Source organism: Amborella trichopoda, chromosome 11 (assembly GCF_054954075.1).
Source record: "Amborella trichopoda isolate Santa Cruz 75 chromosome 11, AtrichopodaSantaCruz75HAP2 v2.0, whole genome shotgun sequence".
In the NCBI taxonomy this organism is placed as follows: Eukaryota; Viridiplantae; Streptophyta; class Magnoliopsida; order Amborellales; family Amborellaceae; genus Amborella; species Amborella trichopoda.
Genome location: NC_142346.1, coordinates 4,139,017 through 4,157,484, shown reverse-complemented (window position 1 = coordinate 4,157,484; position 18,468 = coordinate 4,139,017). Strand labels below are relative to the sequence as shown.

At 39.5% G+C, this 18,468-nt stretch overlaps 1 pseudogene; it reads left to right on the top strand.

Moving 5' to 3' along the window:
- The first annotated feature begins 10,650 nt into the window (after nucleotides 1–10,650).
- Nucleotides 10,651–17,559, top strand: LOC148779685 (calcium-dependent protein kinase 12-like; annotated as a pseudogene).
- The last annotated feature ends 909 nt before the right edge of the window (nucleotides 17,560–18,468 follow it).

Genomic DNA, 18,468 nt, shown 5'->3' with positions numbered 1-18,468 from the left:
ACGAACTCTTTGTTATTGTTATCCTACAAAGACAAAGCACACACAAATTTAACCATGAGCCAATTAATCTCAAATTACCTTGATGAGAAAAAGAGAGAGAGAGCGATTGATTAAGAACCAAACAAATTCAAGTTAAAAGAACATCAACCACCAGTTAAAACTACAATAAATATTGTTCTGATGAAATTCTATCTGCTTAATAAATAAATAACTGAAAAATCAAATATATATAAACACATCAAATTCAATGCATAGATTTATATGCACATAGCCAAGTAAATCCATAACTACCAATTTTGAGTTGATAATAGCCAAATTTAACTGAAACTTTGGCTTGCATTCGATTAAGCTTTGAGCCATAAAACACATAAAAAAGTACACGAAAACCCAAAATATTAAGACCCCGTTTGATAACTTTCTTGCAGTTTCTCTAGGAATTTCTGGGAATCCCTAAGATTATAGAAAGAGCAAGTGGAGCTATACCGGCAAGTCGGGGACCTACTCGAAAAGGGGTTCATCCGAGAAAGCATGAGTTCTTCTATGGTGCAAGCCTTGTTGACCCCAAAGAAATATGGTTCGTGGGAAATGTGCTAGACAAGTTGGGATGCGCCCAACTGTTTTCCAAAATTCACCTTATAAGTGCCAAGTAGAGACCACCAAATCCGAATCAAGCCCAATGACTAGTGGAAAACAGCGTTAAAAACATGTGGACTGTTAGAAAAGCTAGTCATGTCATTAGGCCTCAGCAATGCACCGAGTACCTTCATGAGAGTAATGAATCAAGTGTTTCAACCCTTCATTGGTAAATTTGTCGCTATTTATTTTGATGACATCCTTGTTTATACCCAAAACCGAATAGATCATGTTGATAATTGAAGGGCAGTTTAACCATACTTGGAGTTGAAAAGCTTTACATTCACTTCAAGAAGTATGTTTTTAGGCTTGTTTGACCTCTTCAGGTGTTCAGGCAGATGAAAACAAAATTAAGATGATCCAAGATTAGCTGACGCCCATAACCATCCAAGAGGTACGGAGTTTCATGGAGTAGCCTCTTTTTATCAGCGTTTTAAATTTCAGCACCAATGCAACACCCTTAACTGAGTGCCTAAAAAGAGGCATGTCGGAAAGAGCTTTCAGCTTATCAAAGAAAAGCTATTGACAGCACATGTGGTCACACTGTCCGACTTCGAGAAAGTGTTCGAGCTTGACTGTGATGCTTTGCTTATTGACATCAGTTGAGTGCTCACTCCAAGGACGCCCCATCTCCCTTGGGCATTGGCAGCATTATCTCATCCAGAGGGAGTTCACATGAACTTGGAGACCATGAGGCACTTAAGTATATAAACAACAATGGAAGCCTTAGTTAAACACAAGCTAAATGGATGGCTTCTTACAAGAGTGCAGTTCCATGTCAAGACACAACACCATGAGTGCACACATCCTTGGGTTTGAGGAGATGGAGTTAAACCAAGATGATCTAGATTTTGTAGAGGTGTGGAGATCATAGGAGGGCAGAACAACCTTCTTACTCCATAATGGACTTTTCTTTAAAAAACACGTTTGTGCATTCCTAATAGCCTCTTTGAGAGTCTATCATTAAAGAACTGCAAGCCAAAGGTTTGGGGAAGACATTTTGGCCATGATAAACTAGTTCCTTGGTGGAAGACAAGTACTTCCACAAAAATAATCAAGACGTGAACCACCTAATGAGGCATGCCATAGGTGTCAAATTTGCAAAAGACACCCATAAAATACATGTTTGTACACTACCCTTACCGTCCCTAAATCACATGGGATGATATAAGCATAGATTCTGTTATTGGCTTGCCAAGGACCAAGGTTTTAAAAAACGGATCAGTGGCGCGCATCGTCCATCCAAAAAAACGGGTTGGATCGGTGATCCGGATCAGCCGGTTTCAGCCCAAAAAAATTCAAAAAAACATTAAAATTTATCAAAAATCTAGTATTTTAAGTTTACAAAAAAAAAAGGTATTACATTATGGATTTCCATTATTTTACCGAAAATACATAAATAATGAGAACCCATATCATGTGTAAGAGTTTGTTGACCATTACATTCATTTCATAGATGAAATGTAGTTTAAAATGCACTCTAACTCATATTTTTTTTGCCTTTTAATATTCTCTAGTGTCACTTATGGTGGTAAAGATAAGGAGTCTTGTCTACTCATTTTTACTTTTTCTCTTTTCTTGAGAAATTAATTTATTGAATCAATTGTTTATTTATTCATATTTTTATTAATGTTCTATCTCTCTAGAGGTGATGTATTTAATTGATCCCTTTAGTGGTGTCATTTTCATTTCTATTCGTATTTAATTTTAACTCATTATTTGCTTGAAAATATTGGCCTCACTTGCTCTCCATTGATTTAGCATATTGATATTGAAAACATTTGCCTCTTTAATATAAATTTTTTTTGGGGTGGTAACCTAGTACCCAACTTGTTCTACTTTAACATGCATGAGAATGTTGCATGAAAAAAAGTATTTTTCTTGATGTATAGGAATGCAGATTAAATGGAAAAGAATTAGCCACCAAAAAAATGGAAAAGAACTAGAGAGAGTGTGTATTTTGAGTCCTATCTCGAGAAAACAGTCCATCCTTCGCCACCCAATCTGCACCCTAAGCCCACTGATTTATGTCCAAGATCATAACTAAAGCACCCTATTTATTCTTTAAAATGACTTAAAAAGTCTTAGGCCTCTTAAGTAATTTTGCAAGAAACTTCATTAAAACTAGGAAAAGATATGCAATAGTTTATAATTAATTCCGCCATTTCAAGAAAAGAGCAGGGCTTAATTGGTAGCGCTTGACGATTTGCAACGCTACGTCCTAGGCTCAATTCCTACCAAGGATAGAGGCCCTCTCCTCACTGACTCACCCAAAAAAAAATAAAAAATTATGTCATTTGTTTTGATTTAAGTTCTAAAAGCTATCCTATGTTCCTAACGAAAAATGTAAATTCAAGTATCAAAATTCTAGTGTTCTACTTGATAAGTCGAGATTTAGTGGAAAACTGCATTTGATTTTAGCGCAACCTAATGTCTTTCACCATTAATAAGAAAAAACAAAGTTCTTATTAAAGGTGAGAGATATTGGGTCATTTAAAGGATTTTGGGTTTTTTAACTTAGAAAAAGATAACTCAAAAACCTATTATATCTCACCTTTAATTAAAAAAAATATAAAGTTCTTATTAAAGGTGAGAGATCAATGGGAACATAGTAGTAGAAGGAACCATTAGCATAAATGAGGGTAGAGATCATAGATACATTCATAGGATTAGGATATCATAAATGAAAGAAGCTTTCAAAAGGATGAAAAAAGAAAAGGCTTTAGGACCATATGGTATCCCGATAGAGGTTTAGAAGTGTATGGGGGAGATTGATATTCACTGACAGACCAAATTGTTCAGTATGGTGTTGAGAACAAAGAATGCCAGATGAATGGAAAAAAAGTATTGAGGTACCTATATACAAGAATAAGGGAGACACACGGAATTGTACGAACTATAGAGGGATTAAACTTATGAGCCACACTATGACGCTCTAGGAGAGAGCGATTGACCAACAACTGAGACATGAAATGAGTGTATCAGAAAATCTATTCGGTTTTATTTTAGGGAGGTTGTGACAGAGACTATTTTCCTACTTAGGCAACTGATTGAGAAGTTTAGGAATGTTGATCTAGAGAAATATTATAATAGAATAACTTGAGATTTGATTTAGTGGGTGTTGGAAAAGAAGGTAATCTCTAAACACTATAACAACTTGGTGAGATATATATACGATGGAGCGTAGGGGTGGCAATGGGTCAAGACTGGGTCCAGGTCTAGCTAGTTTTGGACTCGGATCCGACCTGTCGGGTCCAAAAGTTGGACCCATGCCCGTACCCGTCAGGTTCCGGGTCCACCCTGTCGGGTCCATTGCCACCCTCACTATGAGCTTCCTTTTGTGTAGCCTACAATGGTGAACAACAGAGAACTAATTTTTGAGGGGTGGGCGATTAGAGAGAGAGAGAGACATTTGAGATGCAGAGAGAGGGAGAGAGTTGTGTCTCCAAGAAACTGAGAGAGGGAGAATTGCATAGAGGGAGGATGACAATGGGGTTTAGCTGTTAAGGGAACTAAGGAAGACGAAAAGTATTGAAACGATTTTAGGATTGGGGCATTGGCGTTTAGGTAATCTAAAAATTAGAGTCCGGGTACCCGTTGGGTCGGGTTTAGTAGGACCAATACCTGAACCCAGGACTAGGACCCGGACCCTAACCGCTTGTCCAAAACTTGGACCCATACCTGGACCCATGTCGGGTATACCCAGCTCGTATAGGTCGGGTCTGAGTCCATTGCCACCTCTAATGGAGCGCTAACTAGTGTATAAACAACTAATGGAGAGATGAGTGAGTTCTCAGTGACAATAGGTCTACATCAAGGGTCAATGTTAAGCCCATACCTTATTTTCTTAGTTATGGACGACTTAACTAGGCACCTAGAAGATGAGGTACCATAGTGCATGTTGTTTGCAAATGACATAGGTTTGATTGATGAGACCCGAAACAACGTCAACATAACATTAAAACTTTAGAGGGATGCTCTAGAATCTAAAGGTTTTAAAATTAGCCGGACTAAGATAGAGTATATAGAATGCAAGTTTAGTAATAATAAATATATAGACGATGACGTAGTTAAGATTAACGGCCAGGAAATACCAAAAAGAGCACCCTTTTAATATCTTGTGTCGATATCCAAGAAAATAGAGAGATTGAGGAAGATGTCACACATAAAATTAGAGCTAGGTGGGTGAAGAGAAGATGTGCAACCAGAATTTTATGTGATCGCCGCATACCAATGAAGCTGAAGGGCAAGTTCTATAAGACAATTATGAGACCAGCTTTGCTCTATGGGACAGAATGTTGAGCGGTGAAAAACAATATACCGATAGAATGAGTGTAGTGGAGATGATGATGTTGAGTTGGATGAGTGACAAGACAAGAAGAGATAGAATTCGAAATAAATACATTAGGAAAAATTTACGTGTGACACTAATAGGTGATAAGATGAGATAGAGTAGACTTACGTGGGCTGACCATGTGGCGCAGACTCAGTGCAACACCTGTTAGGAGGTGAGAGTTAGTTCAAGTGGAAGGCTCAAAAAAGATAAAGGGAAGGCCCAAAAGGACATGGTTAGAAGTAGTGAGAAAATAAATTGGCACTTATGGCCTCACTAAAGGTATGACCTTTAATAGAGCATATTGACAAACCAGGATTCCTGTAACCGACCCCAATTAGTTGAGAAAGGGCTTTGACGATGATGATTAAAGGTGAAAGATAATATGTCATTTAATCCCACAATAGTATTTATTGTATATAAAAGTTTACCTCCGAAAAGAGAACAAAGCTTGCCCTTAACAGTGTCAAAGAAAAGAATGAAGCTTGTTGTGTAAGTGAGAATGTTGGGATGGCTTAATTCCACATAGGGGATATCTTCTTTAAATAAGAGTCTCAGAAAACTTTAAATAAGAGTCCCACGATAACCTTTTGGCGTGAAAAGCTTGTAAAGTGAATGGGGAGCCTGTGTAACCAAAGGCACCCCATGCACTAACGCGGTGGGTCCAAGTAAATAAAAAAAAAAAATCAATTTAAAATAAAAAATGGCCAAATTCAAAAGTGAATTGGCCGGTTCTCTTGTGACAGAACCGGTTGGTTCTCTAACATATTGGTTGATTTGTTAGTGAACCGGTCGGTTTTTAGAGAGAACCGGTTGGTTCCCAATATATTAGGGAAACTGGAACAATTCCCCTTATTACCAATCCAGATCAGGTAATTTCGATCTAGATTGACGCTTTTTAAAACCTTGCAAAGGACCTAATGAGGCATGGACGCCATCTCTGTGGTCATTGACCGATTTTTTGAAATGACCAATTTCACCCCATGTAAGAAGACTGTGGATGCATCTTATGTTGCGAATCTATATTTTTGAGATGTGGTTAAACACCATGGCAGCCCTATGAATATTAATTTGGACCAAGACACAAGTTTCTTAGCCACTTTTAGTGGGCTTTGTGGAAACATCTTGGGATTACTTGCATTATAGTAATGCTTATAATTCTCAAACAGATGGTCAAACAAAAGTGGCTAACAGAACATTTGGCAACCTATATCAATACTTGTTAGGGGAGAGACCCTAAATAGTGGGATATCGTCCTACCACAAGCCGAGTTTGCTGACAACTCAATGGTGGACTGTTCAACCGACAAGACTCCCTTTGAGGTGGTATATGGGCAAGTCCCTACACACTATGTCGGCTTTATCCCTTTGCCAAAAAAAGTCCAGACAAACAAAGCATTCTAATACCTCACTGAGTCTATGGTGAGGATCCATGAAGAAGGTCGTAGAGAGCCCAAGGCCAATAATACAAAGTACAAGAAAATGGTGGGCACAAATCACTGAAAGCTGATTTTCATAGAAGGAGACTTCATGTGAGCGTATTTAGAGAAATAGAGGTTTCTGGTAGGCACTTACAACAAGCTCAAGGAGAAGAAAGTCGGACCCAGCAACATATTGGAGAAAATTAATGACAACTCCCACAAGATCGAGATGTTACTGAACATCCACACTCACCCTACTGTTAATGTAGATTTGACTGAATATTATGGTTTCCACGTCCACTTGTGTACACTCTTTGATTCAGATTCAAGAGTTATGGTATATTCGAGTCACCTTCTATGAGACATCTTTTCAATGGCTTGGGAGGGTGCTATCATCCCCTTCCATTATTCACGCCTTGGTTGGTGGACAGGTCGTAGTCCATATTTTTCATGATTCGATGAGCCTGAGGGCTATATAGTTTCCATTGCGACTTTGAAACTCCATCTTTCAAGGGAAGAGCCATATATTCGTCTTGATGTTCCCCCTTAAATCTTGCTTTCAGAGGAGAAACTGACCATGCTGCTGCAGGTATGATGGAAGTGAGAGGCTTATCCCCCATTTCAACATCTAAGCCCTTAAAAGCTTTGATCAAGGCTTGTCCGATTCCGTGATTGTCATCAAAGTCACTTTCACCTTTCAACATCTCTTCAAGCTAGGAGTCTGGATTTTCGAGGTTATAGAACCTGGCATCCACATAATGGGATTCCACCTTGGTAAACGGCATCTGGTCAGCATAAACTTGTGTTGTTTCCATTCATTGAAGTATTTGAAACATTGGTGAAGGGTCGAGGGAACGACGCCATTGTCATGTAGCTAGGGGCGTCCCAGCAGCACATTGTAGGAGGCCTCGATTTCAAAAACCTGAAATGTAATATATGCTTCCAGTTCTCTCATTTTGAATTTCAACTCAATACTCCCTATGGCTTTCTAAGTAGCTTGGTTGAAACCCTGTATTATCATATGTCTTTGAAGGTCCTTGACATCCATCCCTACTGCTCTCAACATTTTTAGAAGGAGTAGGTTAACTACCGACCCTCATCTATCATTATTCAATTGATGTAAACACCGTGGAGGGTCCCAGCTATCACGAAAGGGCGGTTATGAGATTTAGTCCCCAACTGCAACTTGGCATCAGAGAAAGTAACTGGCATGACATTGGCTAGAACTGCCTGGTTAAGCTCAACCTAATCAACCTCATCTTGGAACTCTTTTGGGGATGAAAGGGCTTGTATGAGAGATGCCCGGAGTTCTTTAAAATGCATGAGAGTGTCGTAGGCGCTTATAGCGACAAGTATTCTTCACAGGTGAGATGCCATGTTATCCTCATTAGCCTTTCCAGTTGGTAGTTGTTTTACATGACCGGTATTTTAACCGAGGGCATCACCTTTTTGTGTGTGACGTCTTTGGGTGGCTTCATTTTAGCAGTTCTCCTCTCGAACTTTAACTCCAATTGCAAGGCCTGGGGTTCAGGATTGACTTCCACTTCCGAAGTCATATTACAAGCAGCTTCCTTTGAGGCTTCATTCACCATTCCTTGTTCGTGAAGGCCATTCATTATCAAAGGCCTAGGCATGAAATCTTTAAAAGGGTATGGTGGTAGGACCGGCTGAGGATCCCTCTCTTTCGCGCACCTTATTTTTTTCCTGCTTTGACTTGCTACGCCATTAGACGAAGAAGGGGGGACTTCCTCTTCATACTTTGGCGTTATCTGTATTTGTAATAGTGTTGTCTCCAATGTGTCTAATCCAGCTCTTTTCAGAGCTTTGAATTGCATCCACTGTTTTTCTTGTGACTAACATACGTAGTCCAACCTGTTCTGAAACCTCCTCCATATCTGCCGAAGATTTAAGGGTCCTAGAGTATTTGAGCATAACTCGAAGATCTCTGGGTGAGGATACCCTCAACCTTTTCCAATATAGGGACCCGGCTGACACGATGCTTTGAGGAAACATTGGACAAACCACAATCTCGTGGTCTATTTGATATTGTATCATGTCTTTCACGAGCCAACAATTCTCCAACCCATGCACATGATAATCATGATATCGACAATACGACCAATTTCTCGAGGCATTTCTTCTTATTGATCTTTTCCTGCTCCTCAAAGGGGTGATTAGTCATGCAACCTTGATCTAGTTATATATGTATGATACCATAGCATAATCAAAGGCGTAAGGCTTTCGATACGAGGAGCCCTTTATTACTCTGGAGGATCCGCATTCATCAGCACCAGAGACACCAATGTTAGCTGCTACAGTTTCTAATGTGGGTACCTCTTGCTCATCAGGTTTGAGCCTCCTTTATTTGATAAGATTCTCAATGATATCCTTCAAAGGGAAGCAGTCCTTCACCAAGTGTCTCTGCATGTGGTAGTACACATAGTAGTCGGGTTGATCAGTCTCGACTTGATTAGGTTATTTTGGTGCAAGGAGAATAATGGTCCATGTCGCTAAGAAGTTCTCCAATATTTCAGGAACCTGATCCCTGTAAAAGAAGTACTTCTTAAGACGTTCATGGAATGTCTGTTGTCTCGCTCTTTGTCCCCCTCGCCCTCGACCTGACAGCCGAGAAGTATCATAGTCCTTGGGAAGTTGGTAGCTCTTCCTGCTCCCTCCTTGGGCGACTACTGAGGTAGTCATAGAAGTCTTAGCCTGAGTGACCTTGGCTTTGCCCTTATCAAGTCCTCTTCTAATGATCACTGGTTTCGGACCAAGCTCAAAGCTTTCCATTAGGCTCTCAAGGTTGATTGTCATGGGCACCAAATCGTTAAATGTCTAGGCGTTAGAAGAGGGTCTTAAGATCTCCGTCACATGTTCTTGATGTACATATGCACCTCTTGAAGCTCAAGAAGCGGGGCTGCCTGCCCCATGCTGAGATTCTGCCATCGGGCATGTATTGTTGCATAGATCATGGTCCTTGTGCTTCGTGTTAAGAAGCTTGAACAAATAGACATCCCTTTCTATCTTGTGGAAGCGTGCCAAGAATGCTTCTTGCATTTGCTTCCACATGAGTATGGTCCCAGCAAGTAGTTGTGATTACCAGTCTTGATAATGACTAAATAAACTGTCGCTTCAGGAGTTATTTGTTATTGGCCATGTCTGCACAAACTGATTCAAAGTAGGCTAAATGCTGATGAGGGGAACCTTGTTCCTCAAACTTTGGAAACTTGGGGCATTGATACCCTACGGGATAAGGTACCTCGTCAACGTACGTTGGATACGGTTTCTGGTTCATATCTATCAGTCATACACCCGGGAGATGTAGTGATTGAAAGCTTACCATCACCAAGTCTCATACCGTTTCGGCGGTCGAGGTAGTATTCTCCTGGGGCAACTACGAGTTGGGCTAGGTTTGTGTATTGTTGTCCTGAAGGATCACGTGAAGCAGCGATTACCCAGGCTGCTTTTAGTGCTTCAAGTTCAGCCCCTTGCGTTTGGAGTTCAATTTCCCTTTGGGCCAACATGGTCATTTGACGTTTCAGTTCTTCAGACTCAACCGGGTTATTTCCTTCTCCGGCCATCATTACATTTGCAATAGGTTCTTTCATTGGTGATCTTGAAGATGTACTATCCAAGATTGGCATGGCAAATTCCAGCAATTCAAAGGGGAGCACTAGAGTTTTGGTAGGCACAAAGGAGGCCTTTTGTGCCTCAGTAATGCTATGGTTAACATGGGGGTTTATGCCAGCCTGTTGGTGTTTTTTCGTCCTTTTCGTGAGAGGCTTAATAAGTGGGGGTCCCTCATTAGACGTGAGAGATGATATATCGTCAAACCCCAGGCAATTTTGTCCTCTATCGACATTCATCCTCATTGTTCTTCTTTACATTTATTCCCGTTACATTGCATGATCATACCTCAAAGAGACTGTCCCCCATATCATATATGATCTCTTTCCGGGGACATCAGGTTCAAATTCGTGAATCCTGACCACATCTTACCCATGCGAAGGTCGTTTGATTGGGAGGCTTTTCTTGCTCTATCACGAGCATACTGGTCAAGAACCTCGCATGTGTACTTAAGGACTATCCTCATATGTGCCTTCTGAGCTCGCATGTACCTCTTAGATTCAGCCTTAAGGACAAAGGGAGGTTCGTAAATGTCTGGCATCGGGTGCGAATCATTGTCACGAAGATGCTCAACTGCCAGCATATGAGTAGGCATATGGTAAACCGGATTGGTTAGTATTGCAAAGATTCCTAACCTATGGTTGATGGGCGTATTGCAAGCCAGGTAGGTTAATATCACAAGGATGCTTAACAACTTACGTATGAGTGGCATATGGTAAACCAGATAGGTTAGTATTGCAAAGATTCCTAACTGCCAGTTGATGGGCGTATTGTGAGCCAGGCAGAATTATATCGTGAGGATGCTTAACCGTCGGCGTATGACTAGCATATGGTAAACCAGACCGGTTGCTATCGAGAAGATTCCTAACCGCCGGTTGATTAGTGTATCGTGAGCTAGGCAGGTCAATATCATGAGGATGCTTAACTGCCGGCATATGAGTAGGCATATTGTGAGCATGACAGGCCAGTGTCACGAAGACCTTTAGCCGCCGACCTATGAGCAACATATTATGGGCCAGGCAAGCTAGTGTCACGAAGACCTCTTACTGTCGGCTTATGGGCAGCATATTGTGAGCCAGGCAGGCTAGTGTTAGAAAGAACTTTGGTCGCCGGCCTATGGGCAGCAGATTGCGGGCCAAGGAAGCTAGTGCCACGAAGATGTATAACCGCCGGCCTATGGGTAGCATATAGCAAGCCAGGCAAGCTAGTGTCATAAAGACCTCTAACCATTGGCCTATGTGCAGCATATCACGAGCCAGGCAAGCTAGTGTCACAAAGACCGCTAATCGCGGCCTATGGCCAGGTGCTAACGTGTGCTGTATCCTTATGATCAAGGGCGAAAGTCTTGCATTATGTTGTGTAGAGGTTCTACTGCGTTCAGCAAGAACCTTGTAAAATGGCTTCGCTTTATGCCTACCAATGTGACATCTTCTATTCGCAGCCTATCGACCTGAATTGGATAGTTGAAGACTACTCTCAGCAACTTAACACCCAAGATGAGATCGGCTTTAGGCCAGGATTCGAGCCCCACCGTGCCCTTCGCCATCTGCCTACACTATCGCGATGCATCCTTTTTCCTCTCTGCTCTTGGTCCAACCATTGTGCTGATAAAGGAACACTAGCCTGCCTGTCAGCCTAAAAGCTGTGAAGGGGACATCCACTATTCCCACTAGAAAGGATGTTGTGAGAGCAGCCATCGATGAAGTTAAATTTGACGACCTGTGTTTAAACGTAGGGGTTCGTTCATCAAGGTACATAGAAGAAAACGTGAGAGTGAATGAGAGAGTGACTGTAACACTGGACGTATCTTAGAGAAGCTTTATTTCCTATACCCAACCAAAGATGAAGGATGAACTGTTCCCCAGTGGAGTTACCAGAGATTTGGATGCTCTGAAAATGCGACATTTTTTAAAAATAATTGAAATGCTTAAACAAACACTAGACTCCAAACCATTAACCAGAGGACATCACATTTGGGGCCAAACTCGCCCTGGCAGTTCCATGTTACAAAAACACATGGTTTATATTATATGTTGGGAATAAAACAATTCAGGAGGTTTAATCATTTGTTATAATTTACATCAGCCAAAGAAAAGAAAATAGGTCGAAGACCCTTGATTCAGGCCTTCAAACCTATACATTTGTTTCTAGGAAAAAAGATAGACAGACTCATCAAAAGAGGAAAATAATACTAAAGGGCATACAGCTCGTGTACCTGTTTTAAGCATAGGGATACTAATCCTCAGGTTTGATCATCCTTCGAGAGCGGGCTTCAAGTGGATCGCAGGAAAAAACAAACCTCTCTCTCTCTCTCTCTCTCTCACTATGTATCAATCATGCTCAGAGAGTAGTCCTCTATCGAAATTATCTTTCTTTCTCGCTCTGTGTTTCTCACTCAATTTCTCTTAGTTTCACTCTTACTAAAGCCAGGAACCGAGTGTCTTAACTAATGTATGTAGCAAAGAAGAAAATGTGAACCCCTCTCTGATCGAGAGATGGGTCTTTATAGCATTCACGAGCTAATAAAAATTAATGTTCAATCGATAATCACGAAGTTGTGATCTTTTAATCTGCATCCTTCATCTTCATTTGATACTTATCTTGATTTTCATCTCTGCGTCCATCTGCATCTTCTCATCTTTATCTTCACGCTAATTTTCATATTCGCGCTTATCCATATGCGTCGATGACAATAACACGATTTTATTTTTGATGATTTTATGGATTAAGATGGATTAATCTGTTCTCACAGGTATCTTTCGGTGATGACTATCCACTTGGAACAATGCTCATCTTTTAATTTGAATTCACATATCTCTTAATTATTAAGTTTATCTCTTGAGAAAAATCAAGGATCCTGGTACGTCTATCACTCGTACGTTGAGCTTCTGCAATCGCAATCTGACACATCTTCGTAGACTCTCAGTCTCTTCCTAATGGTAAATCCATTGATCATGCAATTTGGATGGATGAAAGAGGACTCAAAGTCGGACGCAATGGCTCTAGTCTTTTTCAAAATGGATCACAAATGAGAGAGATACGGTTCATTCAAATCACTACATTTTTGTTGGAAATCGCATAAGCAATGACATGAAATTGTAGATGCAACCACTTCCAATGTATAAAGCAATCAACGCTACGCCCTTTAAGGGTGATAAAAAATTGAGTCAATAATCCAATGGCCCTGGTCCCATGAGAAAATTCCTCTTCTCGAGAGAGAAATCTTAATTTTGGTGACTGCACGAGGTATAAAGTATTTAAGGCTCCAACTGCCGAGGTATGCGAATGATGAGTCAATTCACCTACGATTGCTATGAAACTTCAAGATGAGGGCTATAATGCCTCAACATGGGTCCCATAAGGTTTCGGCTTAATCCCTAAAGCCCTCAATTTTGGGGTGTCGATTAAGGCATATCTTAACTTACAGTGGATATGGATATAGGTTAAGCTAAGTCCAAATATTGCCCAAGTTATATCATTCCTAGACTTTAAGGCATATTAGGCCTACATGTTTAATTTCAAAGATTTACCTCAAGATATCAACATATGGCAAGGTTTCCTTACTCTCCGACTATTCAAACCCCAAATTCTCAACTAACGACAAATTAAATGAGTCACGTCACATATTACCCAAAACTTCCACAATATCTAGTGGAGACGCATACATATGCCATGGGAGTATATGCATCCCAGAGTTTCATCTCAAATTGAAACATCTACATGATCTCTCATCATATAGACTTACAGTCATGATGAACATGTATAATTGATGATGGGTTTAGAAAAATATGTACATCAAACCGCATCAGGTTCCTCCACATATCAAATGGATAGGCATATCAGGGCCTTAAAAGTATATATATCCTAGAACTTATCTCACAATGAGATGACTTGAACATGCTTAATTGACGAATTATTGGTATCATATCTCTTATCAATCATAAGTCAGGACATATAGGGGTTGACTAACGAGTCAAGGCTCTGAAGGAATATTGGGGGCTCTGTATGATGAATCTTAGGCACATCATATCTTTCATATTTTCATATGATGGAGCATATATGAGCAAGTGTTATCAAGGACCATGCTCGTATTTTATCGACCGTTAGTTAAGCCAATTACCCAGCGTACATGGCCGATTTTGCTTTATATTTGACATCTTCAGTCTATCAGTCCTTCATTAGAACATACTTAGTCTTATATGAGGACTAAGAAACATGTTTATTATCCAAAATATATCTTCAAAAGCCAAGCTTGTCGAGCATATATATCTTTAATCCAAGGTCTATTAAGAGAGCTTAATGAGCGTTTGTTACGATTTGCACTTTTCCATATCAATATCTTTATCAAGCATCGATTAAAATATACGTAGCCTCATATAAGGACTAGAAACATACTCAGAGAAGAAGAGATAATGCAGCATCTTTCTGGTCACCCAAGTGTCGTTACTTTGAGAGCAGTGTATGAAGAGGCAGATTCTTTCCATCTCGTTATTTAGTTATTTATACTCAGGTGGTCTCTTGCTCGATGAAATGTTGATGAAGGGGTACTACTTTGAACAAAGGGCGGCAGTTTTGATAACATAATTGGTTTTGGTTATAAAATATTGTCATTAGATGGGGATTGTGCACCATGACATAAAGCCCGAGAACATTTTTCTTACAATGTCGGGGAAGATGAAGCTCGCTGACTTTGGCTTGGCTGTCCGAATTACTAGTAGTAATGGTCCTTGATTATTTTTTTCATTTTCCTAAATGTGTTGTTTTCCAAAGTTACATGTGATATCCAATTTTGAAATCATGACAGCATTGTTTATGTTATGCCAGCTGTATGTTTCCTAATAGGAAGTTTTTGTACGACTTTTGCCTAATTCATGAGTTACGATATATTGTGGGAGATCTGGTTTGGCATGTAGATGCCCCAAGATGTGATTGTGGGTATATGAAAGTAGCAGTAGCAAAGTGGGTGAAATTCAAAACCCACCAAAAAAGATAGCTACTGATACTGCAAAATCCTCGACCTTGAGATGCATAGAAATAAGAAATTGACTTCAGGTCCTAAAAATAGCGCATCTTGTAACACATTATTAGAACGGTTCATTTTCAAGATCTCCAAATATTTATAATCTAATTGATTTACACTATTCTTAGAGCTTTAGATTTTTTTCATTCGGCACAAACATTTTTAGTTCATCACAAGAGTTTCGCACACTAGAAATACATCTTTTGGCACACTTTGGAGGCATGCCTTACTTAGCTTAAGGTTGACTCCTTACACAAACCATGCCCCAATAAAATGGTTTTCGAAGCCTTCTATTGTATGTACCGGGACTAGTACGCATCGCTCCTACGTCTAGCAACAAATACTGCATTATGTAACACATTTTCTACACCATCCACTTTCAAGAGCTCACAGATCCACTTGGTTGCAAGGGGTATTGTTAAGTGATGCCAACTTTGATATTTGAAAAAAAGTTGAAATAAAAGTCTTGAACCTTGTGTAAACAGCATGACAGTATATATATTCAAATAAATTTTTTTGAAGAAACTATGTTTTGTGATTCTTAAGATGTGAAAGCGTACTTGTCAAAGACTGGAGTTCCATGGTGACTTCCGGATCTCCATTAGATAATCAGTTCGCATAGAACTCACTCATTGGTTTGGCTGAAACTGAATGAATGAGGCTGGCTGTTAGGCTGATCTGTTTTCTTATATTCACTTTTGATCTGGAATGTACCGTAAAGGAATGTACATCGTTGGATTCCAATGGGTCATGCGGTTTGGGTGGGCTTCCTTTTTGTTTTATGTAACTTGAACTTTCTATTGCCTAGGTGAAGTTTTCTCCACTCATCTAGCTATTTCTGGGTCCATCTTATACTGGGTAAAAGAGGGTCATCTTATACCATTTTCTTAGGTTTAGCAATCCTTCTCTTTGGAGGATGATGTGATGGACCCACTTCTGATATATCATCACTTGAAGATTCTGGTGACTGTTGTCTTGGGCAATTTTGTACTCTGTTGGAGTTTCAATTTGTTGTTTATTTTGAGAGAGATTGGATTTTGGATTTCAGTGTCAGGTTTTCATTTTTTCAAAACTTAAGTCTCATAACTGTTTGGGGTCAACAGGCATCGTAGCAGTAGGTTTTTCATGCGTATCTCCAATGTTGCTGGAATTATCACTCAGCATATCATTGCCGTCTCTCACTTGATGCTATCTGTCCTCCTTTTCGAGTATTACCACTAAAATTCTACTCACTGATTGCAGGGCTTCAACATCTGTGTCTCTGCAGGAGAATGTGGTGATTACCCCTTGTTTCATTTGCAGTTGGATTTATGTTTTATATGGAAGGCCACACCAGTTGAAGCAAGTTGTAAAGTGATTAAAGATGGAGTTCGATCTATGTTTCACAGTATTTGACTTTTGAGAGTAGATTCCATATTCAGCTTAAGGTTTCATAAAGCCTCTATTCTCGGAGTTCGACAATATGTTTGAAGTGGCCAGAGTCATGTGCGAGTGCACCCTTTGAGTGATGCTATGCCCAATTTTTACTTAATAATGTGTACCTTCACTTGGTGATGTTCACCTGTTTTAAGATTGGTTGCAGGGTGCACTGTTAGTAATATTTAGACCAATATTTAGCCTCTAGTGAGTCAGACTGAAGATTAAGATTTAAAGAATGGCAATAAGATTTAGTGAAATGACTAGAGAGGGGAAAAGATCTTAGGCTATGTTTGAAGAAAAATATTTTTATAATAGGCAGTGATAGGAAAGAGATACATGTTTGTGTGAGCTGGTTAAGAATCAGCTGCGCCTGCCTTCTCTGCAAGCCGTTAGACGCTATCCGTTTGTCAGTTCCTTCACCTGATCTGCTGTGTGTTCTATTACTTGTTACAAGCACTTAAATTGAATACTTGAAAGGCTCACTGTCTAAACTTGGTCAATAGTCAATCTGGGTGGAAATGTCCAACTTTATCTTCACAAGATGCATGAGGTTGGAATTTGGAATGAGTTAAAATCTTGTATTACTTCCTAAGTGGCTTTTATATGCTCCTATTTATTTTGCTTTTGTCCAACACAGCTACCGTTGTGTGCCAGATGGAATGTTTCTCTCTTTCTTGTAGCTGCATTGATGTTTCCTGATGGATTTTCTGCAGAGCACCCATGGATTTTGTTCTATACAGAGCGAGCGCACACTTAGACCAATCTCAGTTCGGCCAAAAACTAAAATCCCAAAATGACCTACGCTCCCCCCTCCCCCTTATTCCCATTCTCTCTCCAAAAGAGCTATCAAGAGAGACACCGAATCAAGCAATTCTGTTGATGATTCTAGGCCACCATGTTTTTTGGATAATTTTCATCACAATGACTCTGAAGAAGAGGAAGGAGGATGCATTATTGTCTATGCTTGAGCATCCGCCATTTCTCACATTCGAATATCAGAACCAAAGAGAAGCCGGCTTTGCGGCCCAATAGAGCAAGAATGCTCTTCGAACATGAAGGCTACAAACCTTTGTACAGCTTTTTGAAATGTTGGTTGCTGATAATATGTTATATAATGCATAATTTTTTGCAAGTAGTATGAGCGATGCATACTAGTACCATGTATGTACAATAAAAGACATCTAAAAACTTTTTATTAGGGTGTGGTTTGTATGAGGAATCAACCTTAATTTAAGTAATGCATGCTTCCCAGGTGTGCCAAAAGATGTATTTCGATGTATTTTTGGTGGCAGTATCAGTAGCAATCTTTATAAGTGCAACCTTGAAGTAATTTTAAGTAACCCATTTGCAGTATTAGTAGGAACCTTTTGTATGGGTTTTGAATTGGACCCACTTCACATTTGCTTCATTTGTACATCAAAATTACAAACTAAAATTTAGCAATTTTATAATTTGAGTTATGCTCTTCTATTTTAAAACATGTTATAACAACACATATATAATAATGCTACTGACCATTATACTGCTATCTTTTAAGCATTGTTGTTGTGTTTTGATTATTATCTTTTGTCCAGAAACAAAAAATAGCCTGCAAGTTTAGGATTGCACTCATTGAGAAGCATCATGCAAATGGACTCCAATTCTATATAGGTTGTAGGAGAGCACGTTTCTTTTTGGAGAGAGACTACCGAAACTAAAAAGAAGGGACTCTAATTATATAAAGGTTGTAGGAGAGCACGTATCCTTTTTGGAGAGAGACTATGCATCTTCGTAAGTCAATGGTGAATGATAATATCATTTTTGTAGGTCAATGGTGAATAATAAAAAAATTGTTATAAAAGATAAAATTAGCTGTAAAAAACAAATAAAGTAACTAAATTGGATGGTTGCATTTATTCCTTGACCAAATTCAAATTTAACCTAAATTTTCTAGATCTTTATTACACATCCAAGCTATTAGATTTCACTTCAGATGGTTATAAGTAATTGTCACCTCCTTATGTAAAAGGTGATATA